Source organism: Helicoverpa armigera, chromosome 2 (assembly GCF_030705265.1).
Source record: "Helicoverpa armigera isolate CAAS_96S chromosome 2, ASM3070526v1, whole genome shotgun sequence".
NCBI classification, from domain to species: Eukaryota; Metazoa; Arthropoda; class Insecta; order Lepidoptera; family Noctuidae; genus Helicoverpa; species Helicoverpa armigera.
In genome coordinates, this window is record NC_087121.1 from 13,139,153 (window position 1) to 13,161,103 (window position 21,951).

General features: G+C 37.0%; 1 protein-coding gene and 3 long non-coding RNA genes across 4 annotated transcripts in view; 3 read left to right on the forward strand and 1 right to left on the reverse strand.

The window, feature by feature from the left end:
- Positions 1-18,083, reverse strand: part of LOC110378812 (uncharacterized) — a 93,879-nt gene extending 75,796 nt beyond the window's left edge. Inside the window, exon 1 of the mRNA XM_021338227.3 lies at positions 17,812-18,083. The gene's annotated coding sequence lies outside the window, so the exon portion shown is untranslated. The remainder of the gene's footprint in view (positions 1-17,811) is intronic.
- Positions 2,366-3,989, forward strand: LOC135118442 (uncharacterized). The gene is made up of 2 exons (XR_010277591.1): positions 2,366-3,402; positions 3,905-3,989. It is a non-coding gene; the product is annotated as an uncharacterized LOC135118442 (long non-coding RNA).
- On the forward strand, positions 5,557-6,876 carry LOC135118443 (uncharacterized). Its single transcript, XR_010277593.1, has 2 exons — positions 5,557-6,238; positions 6,792-6,876. It is a non-coding gene; the product is annotated as an uncharacterized LOC135118443 (long non-coding RNA).
- Positions 8,968-9,994, forward strand: LOC135117833 (uncharacterized). Its single transcript, XR_010277200.1, has 2 exons — positions 8,968-9,136; positions 9,914-9,994. It is a non-coding gene; the product is annotated as an uncharacterized LOC135117833 (long non-coding RNA).
- Positions 18,084-21,951: the final 3,868 nt, after the last annotated feature.

Sequence of the window (21,951 nt, forward strand, 5' to 3'; positions counted from 1 at the left end):
ATCTGCCTAGCCTTTTCCCAACTATGCTGGGGTCGGCTTCCAGTCTAACCGGATTCAGCTGAGTACCTACCAGTATTTTTTTAAAAGGAGCGATTTCTTATCTGACCTCTTCAATCCAATGTTTTAATTAAGCAAATAAAATAAAATTACGTAAACTAGGCGCATACTAAAGATCCCCATGAATTGAGAACCTCCTCCTTTTTGGAAGTCGGTTAAAAATAATAAACAGGAAAAATGTTGGTTTTCCCTATCTTCGTTAAAATAATGTAAATACAAAAGGTTATCAAGACATTAATGATTTATATGTCAGACGGAGAAATAAAAGACTTAGGTATAGGTACCTAGTATTTGCGATTCAGAGCCAAAACAAAAATAGATAACAGAGAGGGACCAACATATTTTTACTCGTGGTAAAACCCAGTATATCTAACTATAATAGGAACATCGTTTTGACATTTTTAAATCGATTTTGTACTCAGGATAAGTTGGCCTGTTTGCATCTGCCTTTTCCCAACTATGTTAAGGTCGATTTCCAGTCTAACTGGATGCTGCTAAGATGCAGTAAGAGTTTTTTACAAGGAACGACTGCCTATTTGACCTTCTCAACCCAGTTAGGCTAAGAACTCACGAAGCGATTTTAACCCGCGACCGCCGCGGCTGCGGGCCCGTAGCTTCTGTAGAATGCAGATATACATGTAAAAAATTAAAGCACATTTCACGACGCGTTTTACGCCCGCAGTCTGCGCGTTTGTTTGCGGGTCCCGCTGCACCGGCGGGCAACTAGTAGAATCGCGCGGGCCGCGGTCACCCGCAGACTCGGCGGGTTGCGCCCGCGCGCTCCGCGGTCGATTGGCCGGCGATCGCAGTAGCGCAGAGGCTGCCCGTCTTGCGTCTTGCGATCATTGGCCGCCACATTTGCGGGCGATAATCTCAACCGCGACGGATGTGTAACCGCGCAAATAACCGGTCTCGTGAGTTTGAAATTAAGAACGCAGTTCCGCCACCGCGGCGGGCACGGTTCAAAATCGCTCCGTGAGTTCTTAGCCTTACCCGGGCAACCCAATACACCAAGGTAAAACTGGTTGTCAGACTTACTGGCTTCTGACTACCTGTAACAACTGCCAAAGATGTACAAATGACATCCGGGACCTACAGCTTATCGCGCCATCTGGAACACAGAAGGACTCCTTAGATGGTCACCCATCCACGGACCGATCGCGCCTAGCGCTGCTTAACCTCATCGATACCCAACCGACTTTGACTTAGTCATGAGCTCTTTCTCTAAAAAAAAAACAAAAAAAGCCATTTTGCCGAAAGAACCCCAAAGCTCGCGAATCTTTTATATTCCTTTACTTTCCTTGAAGAAATTAATGTCATCTCTCTGAGAAATGTTGTGATTCTTGCTTTATATGTGAGAATTAAACTAGAGTGCAGTAAAAGACAAAAGTAATTGAATTAGCGTTTAAGTTCCAAGCGCTGTTCATAAATATACTTAAGGCAGCTTTTGATGTTATTACAGTACAATATTCTAACCTTTTATTTATGTATTTTATAAATGAACATTCTTAAAGCTACTCGCTTAAGAACAATCATGAAAAAGTGATCTTCGTGTAAGTACACTTTAAATCGATAATAATTTAAGTCCGCCTTTGTACATTGATTTTCATTTTTATGAAATGTGTGCAAAAAGTTTGTTACAGCCTTTTTATCGTCCCACTGCTGGGCACAGGCCTCCACTCACACGGAGAAGGATTGAGCGTTAATCACCACGCTTGCTCAATGCGGGTTGGTTATTTCAGGCTATATAGTCCAGGTTTCCTCAAGATGCTTTCCTTGTGCAAAAAGTATACTTAGTAAATAAAGAAACGATTTTTGCTTTATTTGACTTGAAATTCTTTCAAGTAGCTGATCATCATTGAAATATTCACAACGTCACTGATATAAAGCGCGAATGAACGGACGGACAGACAGACATGGTGAAACTATAAGGGTTCCTAGTTGACAACGGAACCCTAAAATATTGTAAAGGAGGAGACAAGTTTTGTCCTGTCTACATATATTATGTTAATTAACATAAAGAATTGGAATTAAAAAGCAACATATTTATCAATGTCGATGATAAATGAGTTAGGTATCAATTTTGAAGGTTGTAGGAGTAAGTATAAAAGGAGTTGGTCATTCAGTAATCGTGTATATCGGTGTTGAGTGATTTAGTATCAACATGAAGCTGTATCTAGTATTGTTTGTCGTGATTGCTGCTGTTGTAGCTTTTGTCAGTCCTACTTCTTTGGCACGCCGATCGTGTATGAAGGGCTATATCAGAATAGGAGACAAATGTGTCAATCCTAATTAAGTAAGTACTTTTGAAAGTTTAATTGAACATACCAATGATCTGCCTAGCCTTATGAAGTTTTATTCAGAAATGCTTTGACCATCGAAACCTTTATCGAGCCCACACCCCCAAAAAACTCCACTAAAGTACCTTCTTAGTAATCCATTATGTTTTTTAATCAGCAGTGTGATGTAATATTCAAAGCATGATTTTTTTTAATGTAGTCAAAATGTAGTTTATGTGATATACTAAGATTAGTTTTTTTGTAATATGTATAAAAAATACATAATAAAAACTGAATCTAAACATTACTTATTAAGGATATACCCTCAGATAACCCTTAAGTTTAGTATGAACAACACAATCTTTCTAAGGTCAAAGGTGTTTAGGGTTCCGTACTGAAAGGGTTACCCGAGACTCGGGACCCGCTAAAACTTTATTGTCTACTAGCTCGTGCCAGCGGTTTCACCCGCATCCCGTGGGAACCTCGGCACGAACCCGGATAAAAAGTAGCCTATAGCCTTCCTCGATAAATGGGCTATCTAATACTGAAAGATTTTTCAAATCGGAACAGTAGTTCCCGAGAATAGCGCGTTCAAACAAACAAACTCTTCAACTTTATAATATTAGTATAGATTTGTCCGTCCGTCCGTTCATCTGTCACCAGATTCTACTCATGAACCGTCATATTTTTGTTGCTGCTATAACAAAAAAAAAGCTGAAATAAGGATAAAATAAATATTTTAGGGGGCTCCCTCCGATGCCACACACAGACGTGATATGTTTGCTCGTTTTATAGACATTAAAATAATGATACGGAACACTCCGTGTTCGAGTCCGACTCGTATTTGGCCGGTTTGTTGATAATATTATGAGTAGATAAATCTATATAAACCGCCACAGACGTATATCCATATCATTTGAGTTATAAGTCAAAGTGTGTAAACATGAAAGTGTATTTGTTGCTCTGTTTGATGCTTGTTGCACTTGCATCGACGGCTTTCGCTGGTCCAATTAGAACAGGTGTATGTCCAACTGGGTATATACGAGTTGATAATCACTGCCTTCCGGTATGTGTATTTTGATTTAATCTTATATATAAAAATTAATAGCTGTTCATTAGTCTGACTAAAAGTCGAGAATGGCTAGACTGATTTGGCTTTTTTGGTTTTCAAATGTTTGTAGAGGTCCAGGGAAGGATTAAACGATTCGAAATTCGCGGGGTCAGCTAGTTATTCATAAATATTAATAAAATGGTAAAGCCATATTTTATAATAATCTTTAGGTATATACTCTTTTTCAAAAAAGAGGCACATAAAAAAACATGTTTGAAGGATTTTGTATTTGGTTTAATTGGTACCTATATTAAAATAAATTACTTATGTCTGAATTCTGAGGCAAATATGCCTGTATGGTTATTGATTTAATTTTTCGATGTCTTAGTTGACTTAAAGCCTAAAGTGACATAAAACATATTTTATTGTTACATACATAGAAATTTAACGTAGGTATTAAATAGGTACAATATGTATAGAAAATGTGATAAAATCTGTGTATTTTGTTTTGTTACAGGAAGATGATGCCGATGATATATAATATTCAAGATGTCAAATAGTTCTGAAAGCAAGATTTTTAATTGAAATACATTTAGAACCCACTCAGTTGTTTTTTTTTTTGTTATTTCAAAAATAAATCTCACAAGTATAGGTACCTTATGTCCAGTGTAAAAATAGTTTTCACTGTTTTGTTGGACATTATGTACTTTATGTAACACAAAAAGTACCTTTTAATAGATAAATAAATAAGTTGTGAATTACCCGAATTTGTGACTTACAAACGGTACTTACTCAAAAGAAGCGGAAGAAAAGACACGTGTAATAGAATAGACAGAAACTACAAATATACATTGAACCGCAAACCACCCATCCAATTACAAGACTGATTGACAGTAGCTTAACCACACTTCAGTGAAAAAATAAATCCATGTGTATTAATAATTTTATCATCTGAATAAATAAACACAAAAATTTATAATTTTACTGCAATGCAATAAAAAACAGATTGACCCATTTTTGTAGGTAACTACATTAAATATCAAGGTCTTTTAAAGTTGCTAAAGGTTTTATTATTCGATAAAAGTTTGTACCTATTACGAATGCCAAAAACAAGTACTTACCAGATATTTCTTTTTTGAAAAGCACAGTTATATGGCAGCGGGAAGGAATAGTTTTGATTCTCTTAGTAGGGGAAACCATATTATCATAGTGATTGCCTTGCCTTAGAGGCTTGTCCACAACCTTTTAGAATGCAGATTTAGAATATAATATCGCTTTCAATGTTATATCTGAACGCGTTCTTGAGGAAAAACAGCTAAAGTATAGGTACCTACTTGACTTTAATACATAGAGGTATGTTAATTAGCATAAAGAAAAGGAATTAGAAAACAACATACAAATGTAGATACGGTATTTACTTGATAAATGAGTTAGGTATCAATTTTGAAGGTTGTAGGAGTAAGTATAAAAGGAGTTGGTCATTCAGTAATCGTGTATATCGGTGTTGAGTGATTTAGTATCAACATGAAGCTGTATCTAGTATTGTTTGTCGTGATTGCTGCTCTTGTAGCCTCTACAAGTTGTACTCAATATGTGTTAGACTCGAACAAATGTGTGCAGGGCTATGTCAGAGTAGGAAACGTCTGTGTCCCATCTGAATAAGTAAGTAATTTTGAAGGTTTAAGCGAAAATACCTATCATCTGCCTAGCCTTTACTAAGTCCTAAGTCCTAAACCTGTACTAAGTCTGTCGTATTAAGTAGAAGGTGCATAATAGACCACTAGGAGAAAAGTGCGTCGGTGATCTCTAAAAGATTTTTCGAGGCCAAACCCCCAGAAACTCCACTCATGTATTTTCTTAATTATCCATTATTTATTTTATTTAAGAGACTGACAAACATTAGAATACTATTACGAATTTGCAACATGCAAAAGCATGAATGTGGTTTATGTTTCAAAATGCAGACTAAGATTAGTTTTTGTATGTAATATAAAAAAATAAAACTGAATACAATGCCTATTATAAAATCGAAATAATATTTAAAATTTGGTAATTAGTATACCGACTCTGAGTCTTACTGCATACCTAATAAGGGATTTCCCCCAGATAACCCTTAAAGTTAGTATAAATAACACAATCTTTCTTAAGTCAAAGGTGTTTAGGGTTCCGTACCGAAAGGGTTAAACGGGACCCACTAAAACTTCACGGCCCATTTGTCCGTCCATCCGTTCATCTGTCACCAGGCTGTATCTCATGAACCGACATAGTTAGACACTTGAAATATTCACAGTTTATGAAAGTATTTTTGTTGTAGCTATAACAACAACAACGCATAAACAAGAATAAAATAAATATTTTAGAGGCTCCCATACAACTTGCAAAAATTGCTGGGAAGTTTGTTCTTCATCACTTCTTCATCCCAGCCATAACACTAGGAAGTGATGAAAGGGGGGCGTTTTGGGGGTGCTGTCCTTTTGTTAATTTGACGTGAAAAAGTGCTTAAAACTAGCCTACTTTCAATAAACGTTTTTGATTTTGACAACAAACGGTTTATGTTTGCTCGTTTTATAAGTATCAGAATAATGATACGGAACCCTTTGTGCGTGAACCCGACTCGTATTTGGCCGATTTGTTGATAATAATATGAACATTATGAGAAGATAAATCTATATAAACCGCCACAGACGTATATCCATATCATTTGAGTTATAAGTCAAAGTGTGTAAACATGAAAGTGTATTTGTTGCTCTGTTTGATGCTTGTTGCACTTGCATCAACGGTTTTCGCTGATCCAATTACAGCAGGTGTATGCCCACCTGGGTATATACAAGTCGGGCATCACTGCCTTCCGGTACGTGTATTTTGATTTAATCTTATAGGCGTATAAAAATTAAGTGAATTTTGTTAGTCTGACTAAAATTCAAGAATAGCTGAAGCGATTTAGATTATATATTTATAGAGGGTCCAGAGAAACGACACGAAGTTCGCGGGGTCAGCTCAGTTATTTATAATTATTAGTAACAGAAATGGTGAAGCCAGTAACATTTTGAAACATTTTAAGTAATATGTTTTGATAATATTTACTGCTAATGCGTCTTTTTTGACCAAAACATCTTTATATGCTTATCTACTCTTTTGCAAAAACACGCAAATAAAAAGAACTTCGTTTCTAGACTTTGTATCTGTTTTAATTGGTTAATTTAAATAAATGATGTCTGAATTCTGAGGCAAATATGTCTGTATGCTTATTGATTTAATTTTTCGATATCTTTGTTGACGTAATATAAGTTTAAAGTCACATAAAACATATTATCTTATTGTTACATAAACAAATAACTAATATAAAAACTATGTATAAAAAATTATAAACTTTAGTAAAATAAATGTATTTTGTTTTGTTGCAGGAAGATTATTTGGATGATACATAATGCTCAAGATGTCAAATAGTTCTGAAAGCAAGTTTTTTTATTAAAATGCTTTTGATACCCATTCAGTTGTTTTTTTTTTTTGTTAATTTTTAAATTGTTACCAATTAGGTAAGCTTTGGCGGCATACTTTATGTACTGTGGAAATACAGTTAACACTGTTTTATAAGTTATGAATTACCCGAATTTTTTATTTAGATTTGCTAATCTATATATTCCTCTAATTTTACCCCAGTACATAAAATAATATCTATAATGTTTCTGTTTATTTGAATAAGTTATAATATGTCAGTTAGCACAAACAAAAAAATAAAATACGTAAAAATAATCAAAATATTTTAAAATAAAGTAAACAGAATAGAATTAGAACACCATATAAAAGTCAGTCATTACAGACAACGTAAATTCTCCCTTGAAAACTGACAGCTGTCAACTGGTCAATACATTCGATACTCCTTACTTTATCTCTGCTTTACATAGGTAAGGCTGGTGTCAGACTTACTGGCTCCTGACTTCCCGTAACGACTGTCAAGGACACACATACAGTCATAGTGTCCAAGATATACTTAAAAAATACAAAGTAAAGTTAAAAATAAAGCTTGTATGTACTTGTTTCACTAGTTTGTCCACAACCTTATAGACTTCGAATATAGTATCACTTTCAATTTTATATCTGGACGTTCTTAAGGAAAAACAGCTAAAGTATAGATACCTACTTGACTTTAATACATATGTTAATTAGCATAAAGAATTGTAATTTAAAAATAACATATGAATGTAGTGTAAATACGGTATTCACTTGATAAATGAGTTAGGTATCAATTTTGTAGGCTGTAGGAGTAAGTATAAAAGGAGTTGGTCATTCAGTAATCGTGTATATCGGTGTTGAGTGATTTAGTATCAACATGAAGCTGTATCTAGTATTATTTGTCGTGATTTCTGCTCTTGTAGTTTTTGTCAGTCCTAATTCTTTGGCACGCAAATGTATGGAAGGCTATATTAGAATACGAAGCGTCTGTGTCAAAACTAAATAAGTAAGTACTTTTGAAGGTTTAAGTGAAAATATCATTCATCTTATGAAGCCTTATGAAGTTTTATTCAGTAATGCTTTGACCATCGAAACCTTTATCTAGCCAAAACCCCCCAAAAACTACACTAAAGTAATAATCCATTATGTTTTTTAATTACAAGTGTGATTTAATGTTCAATAGCAAGATTTTATTAACAAATGTGGTTTATGTGCCGAAATGCACACTCAGATTAGTTATTTTGTAATATAAAAAAATCATAATAAAAACTGAATACAATCAAAATAATATTTGGAATTTGGTAATTATTATACCGAATCTAAGCATTACTTTTTAAGGATTTCCCCGCAGATAACCCTTAAAGTTGGTATAAACAACACAATCTTTCTAAGGTCAAAGATGTTTAGGGTTCCGTACTGTTAGGGTTAAACGGGACCGACTAAAACTTCACTGCCCATTTGTCCGTCCATCCGTTCATCTGTCACCAAGCTGTATCTCATGAGCCGGCATAGTTAGACACTTGAAATATTCACAGTTTATGAAAGTATTTTTGTTTTAGCTATAACAACAACAACGCTGAAACAAGAATATAATAAATATTTTAGAGGCTCCCATACAACCAACGTGGTATGTTTGCTCGTTTTATAAATGTGATGTCCTCCTAGCCGATTATAGGCTACGGCGGCTGTTCTCATTTAAGGAGATCAGCCAATTGCGCAGGACATATTATAGTGCACAAGCATTTGCGCAGACACAGGTGCACTCCCTATTCCTTCACTCTCATAACCCGATGGGACGGCAATCCGACACGACCGGAGAGAGATCAGGCGCAGGACCGACATTTACGTGCTCTCCGATGCACGGGTGTATCAATCACCAATTTCCAGGCTCCGGGCTGCTTTGTGAAAGTCTTCTAAAACCCACAAAGCGATTTCGGCCCGACCCGGGAATCGAACCCGAGACCTCGTGCTCAGCAGCCGCACTTGCGACAGCTAGACCAACGAGGCAGTTTTATAAATATCAGAATTATGATACGGAACCTTTTGTGCGTGAACCCGACTCACATTTGGCCGGTTTGTTGATAATAATATGAATATTATGAGAAGATAAACCTATATAAACCGCCACAGACGTATATCCATATCATTTGAGTTAAAGTCAAAGTGTGTAAACATGAAAGTGTATTTGTTGCTCTGTTTGATGCTTGTTGCACTTGCATCAACGGTTTTCGCTGGTACGATTACAAAAAGTGTATGTCCACCTGGCTATACACGAGTTGAGAATCACTGCGTTCCGGTACGTGTATTTTGATTTAATCTTAAAGGCGTATAAAAATGAAGTGAATTTTGCTTTTAAAATGTTTGTAGAGGTCCAGGGAAAGTTTAAACGATACGAAGTTCACGGGGTCAGCTCAGTTATTTATCAATATTAATAACAGAAATGATGAAGCCATCTTTATATTTATATTTCTTTGCAAAAAGGAGCAAATAAAAAAAATAGTTTCTAGACCTTGTATCTGTTTTAATTGTTATATTTTAATTAAATTATGTCAGAATTCTGAGGTAAATAAGCCTGTATGGTTATTTATTTAATATTTCGATATCTTAGTTGAAGTAATACAAGCCTTTTTTCGCAACTATGTTGGGGTCGGCTTCCAGTCTAACCGGATTCAGCTGGGTACCAGTGCTTTACAAGAAGCGACTGCCTATCTGACCTCCTCAACCAAGTTACCCGGGCAACCCAATACCCCTTGCTTAGAATGGTGTCAGACTTACTGACTTGTGACTACCTGTAACGACTGCCAAGGATGTTCAATGACATCCGGGACCTACAGTTTAACGTGCCATCCGAAACGCAGTCATTGGTTTCTAAGATGCACTTAGAAAGCACATACAAACTTAGAAAAGTTGCATCGAACCCGCGTCCTCACACTTAAGAGGTTGATTCTTTACCCATTAGGCCACCACGACTTTAAAAACATGTGTTATTGTTACATATACATATATATGTATAAGTAATTTCAAAAATACAGTATGAAAATGTGATAAAAATAATTATTTTGTTTTGTTACAGACTAGTCGATGATATATAATGCTCAAGATGTCAAATAGTTCTGAAAGCAAGATTTTTTTATTAAAATACTTGTAATATCCACTCAGTTGTTTTTTTTTATATCTGAATTTAAGATCATCTTAAATCATTATCAATTAGGTAAGAGCATACTTTATGTACTTTGGAAATATAGTTAACACTGTTATAACTTACAATTTACCCGAATTTGGTACTTAAAGATGGTAATGTATTTATATCTATAATTTTATTCTATTCTCGAGTTATATAGGCTATGTTATTATTATTCGGGTAAGTGAAGAAATTCTCCCATGACGCAGGTGAAACCGCAGAAAAGCAACTAGTAATATATAAAAAAATATGTCACAAAAGTACTAATTATATCATTAAAACATATATTCAGATTAGGTGCTCGTAGAATAATTACCGTCTTACCACAAAAACTTACACAAAAACTTTTAAACGTCAGTTTATGCCTTGTCTAAAAAAATGACAAATTATGACGTTGACATATGGTTCATTTTGCAGCCAAAATTTTATTAGACAAGTGTAAAACAGGGGTTTACGTTTTTGTAGTAAGGCCATTAAAGTCTCCTTTAAGATACGGGAAGTTTACAAACATTACAAAGGAGTCTGAACTGATTTTAACAACTAGTAAGCTTATTGTACACGATCTCTGTGCTAATAGTTAGGCTTCTACAGATTACGCACGTAAGCTGTAATTATTACTTACCTATGTAATATGTACTACCTAAGTACCTATAAAGTTTCAATTTCTGACACACAAATTAGGTTATTTATGATATACCCAAAAGAGCCAGCTTATATAATATGATAGCTGGGTATATGAGTGAAGTTAAGGTAAATTAAAATTAGAATATTCATTTGTAACAAACTGGGTCCAAATTGATACCAAAAATGTTTCTTACAAAAACAGAGGAAGGAAAAACAATTTGTAATAGAATAGCAGACTGTACGAAAATACGGTGAACCGCAAACCACCCATCCAATTACAAGACTGATTGACAGTAGCTTAACCACACTTCAGTGAACAAATCCATGATTAAACTCAGTCCTCCTACTCCGATATGTCTCGGTTCGGTTACAGATTGTTTAATTCAGAAGTATTGTTCCCAAAGCTTTTAAGTGATTGGACATCGAAAAACAAATGAGTGAAAAGCTCTTTTTTATTCGTCACTGTGAAACCAACATTTTGAGTGAACCAAGTGGAGTGAATGACTGCGTAATTTGCCTTTTACCTAAATTGAACATTGGGAAGTTCAATCATGTCGTCTTCGAATATTTATCAAAGAGGCCCATTAACATTGTAAACTAAGGAACTATGAACTCCGCGAAATTTGCAAGTTCGGTTGAATTATTACGTGTTATGTTCTAAAGCAATAAGTTTGCAAGGATCTAATTTGCAATAAAGGGACAATTTGGGAAGTTGGTTACTGATACTTGAATAGTCCAATTAGGAAATTTTGAACACTATGAATGATAAATGCTTACCTTTTAGGCAAGACCACACTTAATTTAAGTTGCGACGAGAAACAATTAACTCTATAGGAGCTACGTAACAGTTCTTAAAGAGATTTAGAGTACCATGTAATTATTTTACCAATTAATAGCTGATTAATCGTAGCCAAACAGAAATTTTAATAACAACTAAAGATAAGCAATTCAAGACCACATTCAAAAACAAATCGTGTCCTAAAATAATGACGCTAGAAAGAATGACCACCTATAACATTTATTTAGCTTTAATTAAACCAACAAGGCAACATTTATTTAGGCAGAAGAGAGAAAACTATCTTCATTCAGTATAACACAAGGACATCCATTATTCTTTTGCAACAGCTTTATAAAGGTCTATCTTTACCTGTTTCACAATTTTACTTATCCTTGTAAGTATTTACGACTAAAAGACTCCCTCATGCTTTATCTCCTAGGAATGAAAAGTATAAAATTCCCTGTCTCCTATTTCTCCCGTCTCATAAGATAAAAGATAATTCTCATGATGAGACAGCCAGGCTGCCTCGTGTGAAATAAAATTATAAAAGTGTAGTAAAAAGTGAAATAAAACAGACAGATAACTTCTTTCAGGTGACACCCAGTTTTATTGTATGGTGCAGAGTAAAAGATTAAATATAAAGGTAAATTCAATTAGTGCCTTTTCAACTAACTTTGCCTCATGAAGAATTGGATGCTGAGATATTAATTTGAAATATAATAATAGACATTATAAGTATTGCATATTTAAATAACATTCAAAAAGTTCTATACCTAATTAGAGGTACATATAAATAACACACACTTTTTTGTTTAAATCCTTATTAGTAGACACCTAAGTCCCTTACCGATTTTTTTAAAACATCAACGAACAAACTCTTCATGTTGTTAATATTAGCGTAGATTAGAACAACTGTTTAACCAATTTTTCCTGATAATAAATTGGCATACAATAGTGCCGATTCAGACATTTACAATTGAACGCTCCCGATACGTAATCATAAGTCGGCTGAAATAAAGAGTCACTCGTATACATCACATGATTTTATTATTTCACCTGCATTACTTTCATTTGCTTGGTAATAACGTTTACTACTTCGTGAGCGCGTGTACTTATAATGCAACCAAAAGCCGATGACAGCATTATTAACTGAACAGATCTAAAATCAAATGCTACATAATTAAGTCGTATCATAGTTCACGCTTCGAAAAAGTCGATCTGCTGAACTGATACAAGGCACTCACCCCCGCACTCAGAGACATTAATGACTACTTAAGGCACGGAACGGCTTAAGTAATCAAATGTCTCCGAGTGTGTCTATCAGTTCTAAAAGTACCTACGAGTAAGTGATCCATAATTAAGTCTTAAGTCTTAAGTAAGTATGATAGTTTTAGCATCGATAAAGTCGACTTACAAAACTTGCGCTTGGCACTCAACACTCATGACGTGTCGGTAATGTGGCATGCCACACAGTGATACTTGAAATATGACTGGCACATCACAGCTCGTATCATCATGACACTCTCGCGGTTTTGTGTCTGCGTTTGAAGGATCTCGGTTTGTGGCCTGCCACAAGTCCTGAAACGGTGTCAAACCTATCTACCTTAATTAAATTATTGTCGAAAAATTAAATTGTTTATTTGACTAAAACGAGAAATCCGTTTAATTTACTTCAATAATTTTGCTATTTGTTCAAGTTATGCAGGCATTTGTTTCGAGTCTTTAACGCTTTCAACCAATGAATGATTTTCTTTGCTTTTACTGCCCTTAGGTACTGGTCTTTACTGCTGTTAGGTAAGGACAGTCAAAGAAAGATTTAAACACAAAACCTTACGTTTGAAATTAGTTTAGAATAGCCTAGTTTAGCTTAAATGTATTTACAAGTATCCTACCAATACTTTCTTTACTAATATTGCCTATAAATGCGAAAATATCTATCTCTATCGCACTTTCACGCAGAACTGCTGAACTGATTTTAATGAAATTGCTATGCAGATAGTCCAAAGTCTGAGAAAATGCTTCGTTTTATCCCAGTACGGGAAGTAAGTAGTTCCTGTCGGACGAGGTTAAATAAGACTTGATCAACACAACTTTACAGGTACGCAATGATAATAAATACATTACAATAACTTACGATATATTTATCATTCTAATAAACGAATGATCTTAAGTTAATAATTAAATGAAAAATATTTTATAAGTACATAATATTTTCAAACTCCTCCAATTTGAAATTAACTGAAGATTTAGAACGTTATAGTCCTAAGATTTTCATTCCGATTAATGCTAATCAAAAGTTATAATCTGAGTCAATTATAATTCGAAATTCTCTCTAAGAACCTCAAGCAGCCTTATTTTGTGTATTCAATAGAAAATAATGAATAATGATTAAGTTATATAATTGAATTGATTGTCATTGGAAGAACAAATGTCTCTTTAAACAAATTAAAATTATAATTATAATATAATTAAAAATATTTAGGTTTGAACCAACATGTTTTACCATTACTGGTGTACAAATATAAAAAGGAAAGAAAACCTATGAGTAATGTTTGGTGAAAAAATACGAAGACATCGTAACATAGTTTTACAATCTAACATAATTACATCTGGATTTCCGATGTAAAATATTTTATAAACTCCACGGCGAGCTGGACAGCTCCAAGCTGCTGTATACTGGCCGGCGAGGCCTGTGCCGAGATGCCGCTGTTATACGCGGTGCGGCGGCGCGGCCCCTGACAGCGCCAAAGCGACGCCGTCAATTTGACTTTTTTTGTGTGATTTTGGTTTTATTTTTCTTGTAATATTAGTGTTTTTAGTGTTTTTTTTTAGCCTATAAGTGTAAATAAAACGAGCCGCAGTACACAGATGCGCAGCGGGAATGATATGGATTACAGTGCATGTCAATCTTCTGGATCACTGGATGCCCTAGAGAGATGCCCCCTGTGCCCCCAAGCTCGTTTCTTCAGAGGTAAGCGAGGCTTGAGCGTGCACATTGGGAAGATCCACAAATCCCAATGTGCAGGCTCGGCTAATGCGACCGCTACAAACCCGACACCAACCACCGATCCTTTCTGGCAAAAACTATCTAAATTAAAAAACTCAACTCCGGTATTAAAGCGAGTTCCCCGTGGAGCCAGGCCCCTGGTTGCTCAACACTTGGCAGGTTGTGTTCGCCTGGCTGCACGTGAGAACTCGCAACGTGCTTGGGAGCAATTGCTCACCTTCCCATATAGAGTTTTACACGTTCAGAAAAATTTGGCAAACAAAAAGTCCTTGACAAAACAAATTAAAGACAACTGCGTAAGTTTAGGCCATGAAGATTTCGATACCAAATTACCGACCCAAAGAATTTCTAATATACCCCGCCTAGTGGAATCAAAGCTAGGCGAGGGTGACATTCGGGGGGCTGCTAGAATTCTCTTTAGCAGTGATGTGGTGGCTCCGTGTTCTCCAGACACGCTCTCCGCTCTGGAGAGTAAACACCCAGCCCAGCAGATGGCCTCTCTTTTCCCGACCTCCTGATTCAGACGCACATACCCTCACAATTTCAGGTCGACACCTGGTCACAGCCATAGGCTCCTTCAGGAGCGGCTCCGCAGGCGGCCTCGATGGCTTGAGTCCGCAACACCTGAAGGATCTCACCTGCCCAAGCGCCGGGGAAGCAGGTGAGTCGCTCTTGAAGGAGCTTACGGCCCTGACCAACCTTATGCTCTCCGGCAAGGTGGACGAAACCGTCATAGACGTTTTGTATGGAGCAAACCTCTGTGCTTTGCGCAAGAAGGATGGCGGTATTCGTCCAATTGCCGTGGGGACCACTTATCGTCGTATGGCAGCCAAAATCTGCTGTAAATTTTATAGTGAGGACGTTTCGGAAAAATTTCAGCCCCTGCAGCTAGGTTATGGCTCGAAAGGGGGCTGCGAGGCTGCCGTACACGCCCTGTCGACCTACCTAAATTATGGGAACGGAGATGTCATCTTGAAGGTTGACATTAAGAACGCATTCAACTCGGTGAACAGGGACACCTTGCTGGCAGAAGCCAAAAAAGAAATACCCCAAATTTTTAGTTTCCTCTGGCAGTGCTATAGACATCCAACCAAATTACTTTATCGGGACAACCTATTAGAATCCGCTGTTGGCTGTCAACAAGGTGATCCCCTCGGGCCTGTGATCTTTAGTTTGGCAATTAACCCAATAATTCGGCAACTAAATTCTGAATTTAACGTCTGGTATCTCGACGATGGGACCCTGGGAGGCAACAGAGATACCGTACTTAATGATTTCATTTTCCTAAGAGACAAACTCCATAACATTGGCCTTGACCTAAACATTTCCAAATGCGAACTATTTATATCTGACACAACCGACAGACAGACGACACTCCAAAATTTTAACGCAGTAGCTGATGGCATAAAAATAATAGACAAAAGTTCTCTTTGCCTCCTGGGGTCACCAGTACTAGAAGAGTCATTTTCGGATTTTATTGAGAACAAAATTCAAAATTTCAATGATATTTCGGAAAGGTTATTCAAAATTAATATACATTCAGCCATCACCATCCTACGATACTGCTGCTTTGGCCCCAAATTAACCTACATCTTGCGTGCTTCTCATTTATGGAAGCACATCAACCTGGATCAAATTGATAAAATAATTCGACACACACTTTCATCAATTTTAAATGTGGCCTTGGACGACAAAGCTTGGTCTCAAGCTACACTTCCCATCCGTATGGGAGGGCTTGGCGTCCGCAAAATTTCCAGTATTAGTTTACCGGCATTTATTTCCTCCGTCCATGGCACTGACAAATTGATCAGGAAAATCCTACCTATTACACTGATCAATTTTGAGGTGCCATGCCTGGCGGAGGCTATTAATGCCTGGAAAGTCACATGCCCGAATACCGATCTACCCGCCAACCCATCCTCCCAGAGACAGTGGGATGAGCCGCTCTGCGGAGTAATACGGAAAAATCTCATTGATACGTCAATTACTTCTGCGGAGCGAGCACGCCTACTGGCTGTGGGTGAATGGGAGTCAGGTCTTTGGCTTCACGCATTTCCGTCGGCAAACATAGGCACCATGTTTGACGACACCACTTTCAGACTCGCTGTCTGCCTGCGTCTGGGTGCTTCGTGCTGCACTCCTCACCGCTGCCACTGCGGGGAAGCTGTCAACAGCCTCGGTCACCACGGCCTGTCGTGCAGCCGGAGTGCGGGCCGCATACCACGACATGCGAATATCAACGACGTGATCCGTCGGGCTCTTGTTGCCGTCGGCGTGCCAGCCGTACTTGAACCAAATGGTTTGGCACGCGACGATGGCAAGAGACCAGACGGCATGTCGCTATTTCCGTGGAAGATGGGTAGGACTTTAGTGTGGGACGCGACCTGCGTCGACACTCTTGCGCCATCCCATCTTCCTAGAACTGCGTGTTGTGTCGGCTCCGCCGCTTCACAAGCAGAGGACCTCAAACGGCGCAAATATAGTAGCCTTATCGGGAATTACATGTTTGAGCCGTTTGGGGTTGAAACTCTCGGGCCGTGGGGTCCGAGTGCTCACGCGCTTGCAAAGGAAATTTCTAAGCGCCTTGTTGACACTTCTCGTGACCCAAGGGCTGGCTTTTATTTCGCACAGAGGTTGAGCATTGCCATCCAACGTGGCAATGCTGCCAGCCTTCTGGGTACATTACCCGGTGACAGCGATGAGGAGCAATTTTTTGATGCTATGTATTAGTTTTAAGTTGTATATATAAGTTTATTTTTAATTTTTAAAATTAATGTAAATATTATGTAAATACTGATTAATAAAAAATGTTTAGGAAACAATGTTTATAAATATATTTTAAAAGAAACAGTTATATAAGAATTATTGTTGTGTTATGAAATTAACACGCCTCACAAGTTACGCAAAATTTAAGCCCCAGCTTTGGCCGAATAATCGCGCATTCAAGCGTTAAGGAATTCCTGAAACTGCCCTAATTTAATGGAAATCTAAAATAAACTCCACGTTAAAACAAATTTTAGATAACCATTTTTATACTTCACATTCAAAAGAGAAAAACTTTGTGTTGGAAAAATAATTAATTATGACTACTCAAGATAAACATTCACATAATTATTTCCTTTCAGATATGACTGATTGCGTTCATTATTTGCAGGAAATATCATCTCCAGTGGCCAGATGACATTTCCAAAAATAGCTCGGGTCTCTTTGATTCAAAGGAAAAGGGCGCTTTAGTCCCTCGCGTTATTGCTTGCCATCAGATAAGCCCAAACACAGTGACGACGGTGAATTTCAATTTACTCCGAAATTAGTTAAAATCTTCTCGAATAAACGCTTAATCTAAACCGTGAATTTGTCTAAATCTATACACAATTAACGTACCTCAACCACAGGAATTAATTAGGAAAATCCAGCCAGTCTTTAATTAATTTTCATTGAAACCAAAATTCAATTGAAAATCACACCACACTAATGAACGTGGCACATCATTAACCGTATCACGTATTAAAGTTTCACATTTTAGCACTGAAGTTTAATCATACGTTCACGTGAAATACGCGATTGGGTAGTCCGGTGTTGGTGCGTCCCGGGCGCACGTGCGACGTCGAAGGAACCACGCGACTAACTGACACTCTCTGATGTTCGGGACAGGATCAACGCGGCACAACTGCGCAGAGACGCAACCACGGGATATTTTTATGGTGTTCTAATATTGGTCACTGGGTAAATTTGATGTACGGTGGTTAATTGAAACGATTTGCAGTAAATTGCAGGGTTTTTTGAGTAATGATTTTAAATGAAATATCCTGAGTTTTCTAATATTATAAGTTTAGATTCTGTAAATAGAAAAGATTGTTTCCGATTTCCTACTTAGCGTTTTTAAGTTTTCAGAAGTAGTTTGGACTTGATTCCTAAGTGCGTATTCGTGTTAGACTTATGAAGTAATATGAACTGCACTTTAATGGCACTTGCGTATTTCGTAGCTAAAATTAAAGCAACATAAACGTGAATAATTAGGCTCAGCATTCACAGCGTTCACAGCGGGAAATATTTCCCCTAAAGTAAACTTTACTCGGAGCTTAGCTTCACAAAATAAAACATTTTCCTTCTACTGTGTAATATAATAGACGTGATCGTCATGAAACGATTTCATTCCGTTTTAATGCTTTTTTTGTTGTAGTAACTTACAGAGAAAGATGGAAGAATATAAGAGGGGCCTTTGCCCAGCAATCAGACAGCATTGGCTAAATAAATAAAAAGTACATGAACCAGCTTATTTCACCTAATAAAATTCTACTTCTCTAATGAAAACCGTACTTAGCCACGCCTTTCAATCATCCTAGAAAATAAACCGCAGTCCTAGGCACCAGCTAAATTATTCAGTATTTCAAATTCAGTGAATCAAGCTTTGTCAGAAGTCAGAACAGAAACAACGAAGTCTACTTACCGAGTCGCGTGTGTTTTGTTTAATTAAAACTGTTTTCAAATTCTATTCATCCAGAATTCTGGAATGTTCTCAGTCAAACTATGTACCGTGACTTCTAAATGCGTAATGCATTGTTTGGGGTAAAAATAGCTGGAATTCGCAAAGTTGTGTTGGTTGATTCTGAGTTTAAAGTTGCAAATAAAAGTGGAGAAAACTTTTGAAATCGGATGATTTATAATTCATTTTTAATTTATTAAAAGACCTGTTAGGTATTTGATATTAGGTAATAATTCCAAAAAGTTAGTTTTAGTTAAACTTGTTCTCAAACCAATCAGATTGAACAGTTGACAAACATAACAAGTAAACATCAAATTTCCTGCAGGCAGGAATAATTTGATCAGGCGGTCAATGAACTCCTCTACTAAGGCATAACATCTTCCAAGAAGTGTCAGACATTGATCATCATACCTTACCATTGATGAAATATCAATTTCATACTATTGTATTCTAGATTATTGTTTATTCTCCTAACTATTGTTTGTCATCGATATTTGGGTAGTTACACCGATGACATACGAAAATATTTATTATTTTTCTTGGCTCGGAAAAAAACAGGACCCACCTGTCTCGATATTCAAAAAAACATCACATTAATATTACTAATCGAATATCAAAACATAGGCTATTGTCCATTGAAGTCGTGGTGGCCTAGGTTGGCAAAGAACCAACCTCTCGAGTATGAGGGCGCGGGTTCGATTCCAGGTCAGGCAAGTACCAATGCAACTTTTCTAAGATTGTATGTACTTTCTAAGTATATCTTAGACACCAATGACTGTGTTTCGGATGGCACGTTAAACTGTAGGTCCCGGCTGTCATTGAACATCCTTGGCAGTCGTTACGGGTAGTCAGAAGCCAGTAAGTCTGACACCAGTCTAACCAAGGGGTATTGGGTTGCCCGGGTAAACTGGGTTGAGGAGGTCAGGCAGGGCAGTCGCTCCTTGTAAAGCACTGGTACTCAGCTACATCCGGTTAGACTGGAAGCCGACCCCAACATGGTTTGGGAAAAAGGCTCGGAGGATGGATGAGGCTATTGTCCATTGCACTCGTGTATGCGCATATGGTCGTGCACTATAATAAGTGCTACGCTGCTGGCTGATAGCCGTCGTAGACGAAATCGGTCTTGTACGCCATTATTATTGTCCTGAATGTACAGAATAAGTCTATGTTTTGCTGTAGACTTTGAGCTAGCGAAACGGCCAAAACAGATAACCGTTTTTTCGCTCGTATATTTTCGGCTTGTTCAATCGATGGGTTGTAAAACCTCTAAAAGACCGTAGGAAAAAGTAGTGTTTGCCACATGTTGCACCTATATAAGAGCGCATACAGGAGCTTACAAAAGCAAACGTATTCATACCATACCGTACCTTTAAAATGCCAGTCTAAAACCGTTCTAAATCACCAACACCGAGCACACTACCAACAGTACCACAGATCCTAGAACCAATCTCTCAAAACGTCACCTCACTATAAATCACAGAGCTTGTCTATGACGGCTTTCAACGGGCTCGGAACACCTATCAGGCCTTCACGGATTATATGCGATAGCTTCCGAAAAGGCCAGTTATAATTAATTATTATATTCGGCCTACGGTATGTAATTCAGTACGGATGCTCAAGATTATTAACGTTGAGTTATTAGCCTATAATAATGTTATGACGTGTGCTTGAACTAATAGTGATAGGTTGGCAAAACAAAGTAGTATTAGTGACAGTAATAGATTATTGTTGATTGTGTTTATGTATTGAGTAGGTACTAAATAGATTGATGACCAAGAAAATTTATAATGATGAAATGTTTTCATAACCAATGTAGTGCAATCTTCCTGATCTTTGTCCTCTGCTAAAAAATATTCAATTGTTACCTAATTAGTCTTATCCAATACTTGCGTCGTACTTATCGTAAGTTCCCCGTTTGAAGAGCCTAATTCTGAAACATAGTTCAACTATTTTGGGCAGCAACCATTTATAAGCGAACAGTAGAGATTTAAAACTATTTTCAAATATATGACAGAACCATAGACAGAACAAAGACACACCATTCGTATGTTTCACACAATCTTTGCCACGTTCCAAATTCAAGTCTATACCCAAAACAAATGACAATCTATGCCACGCCAACTGTCATTTTAATCACGAGCTATTGACTACCCTGCCTCCTATTGGCACATATCCGTCACATCGATTGCCAATAGACTACCCTCAGACTACCACAATATAAGTGGATTAGAACATGTATTGGTAGTTGCTCCTATCATCGATGCCTAAATAACAGCCTAGATGATTGATCAAGATTATTTTGATCGAGTTCGTTGTAACGAAATTTGAGTTTGTGTTGTGAATTTATTGGGTGATGTGTATTGATTTCTGACACTTACGCGAATATTAGACATTTAAATAAAACTACTTTTACCTATTTTACCGCGGTTATATTAATACTATTTATATCTATTATTGTGTGATGTTTGTTGGTGTATTTACTGAGGAACAAGATTTTTTTTAACTAGTCACGAGTGATCTTATAATTTCAACTTTTAGACAGCGTTAGCTACGATTCTTGTGCCTAATGACGTATGTAGATATTCGAAGAAATTCGTTGTGGGTAGCACCTAATTATTTGAAAACTTTATTAAACCACCAAGCATTATGGTCTTTGCCACCCAGCGATTGACTAATTAAAATCATCAGTAAGATGATATTCAACATTTTATCAAGAAAATCAGTCCAATCTTGAACAAAAATACATTGCAATTTGTACAGCCAATAACCAGCATGCAAGGATATTGCTTACAAAGTAAAACAGAACCTACATACTCCGTGTAACTGTTTACTTATAAACTCGTTGCAACATGAAAATTGTATGTACCTACTCATGCAGCTTTCGTATATTTCCTTTTGACGGAACAAACAACGCAAGCTTGAAACTAGAGTGAAAATCTGTAGCAAACTGTAAGAGCGCGCGCACACTGTTTCAGCCTTTTTGTCGTCCCACTGCTGGGCACAGGTCTCCTCTCACACGGAGAAGGTTTGAGCATTAA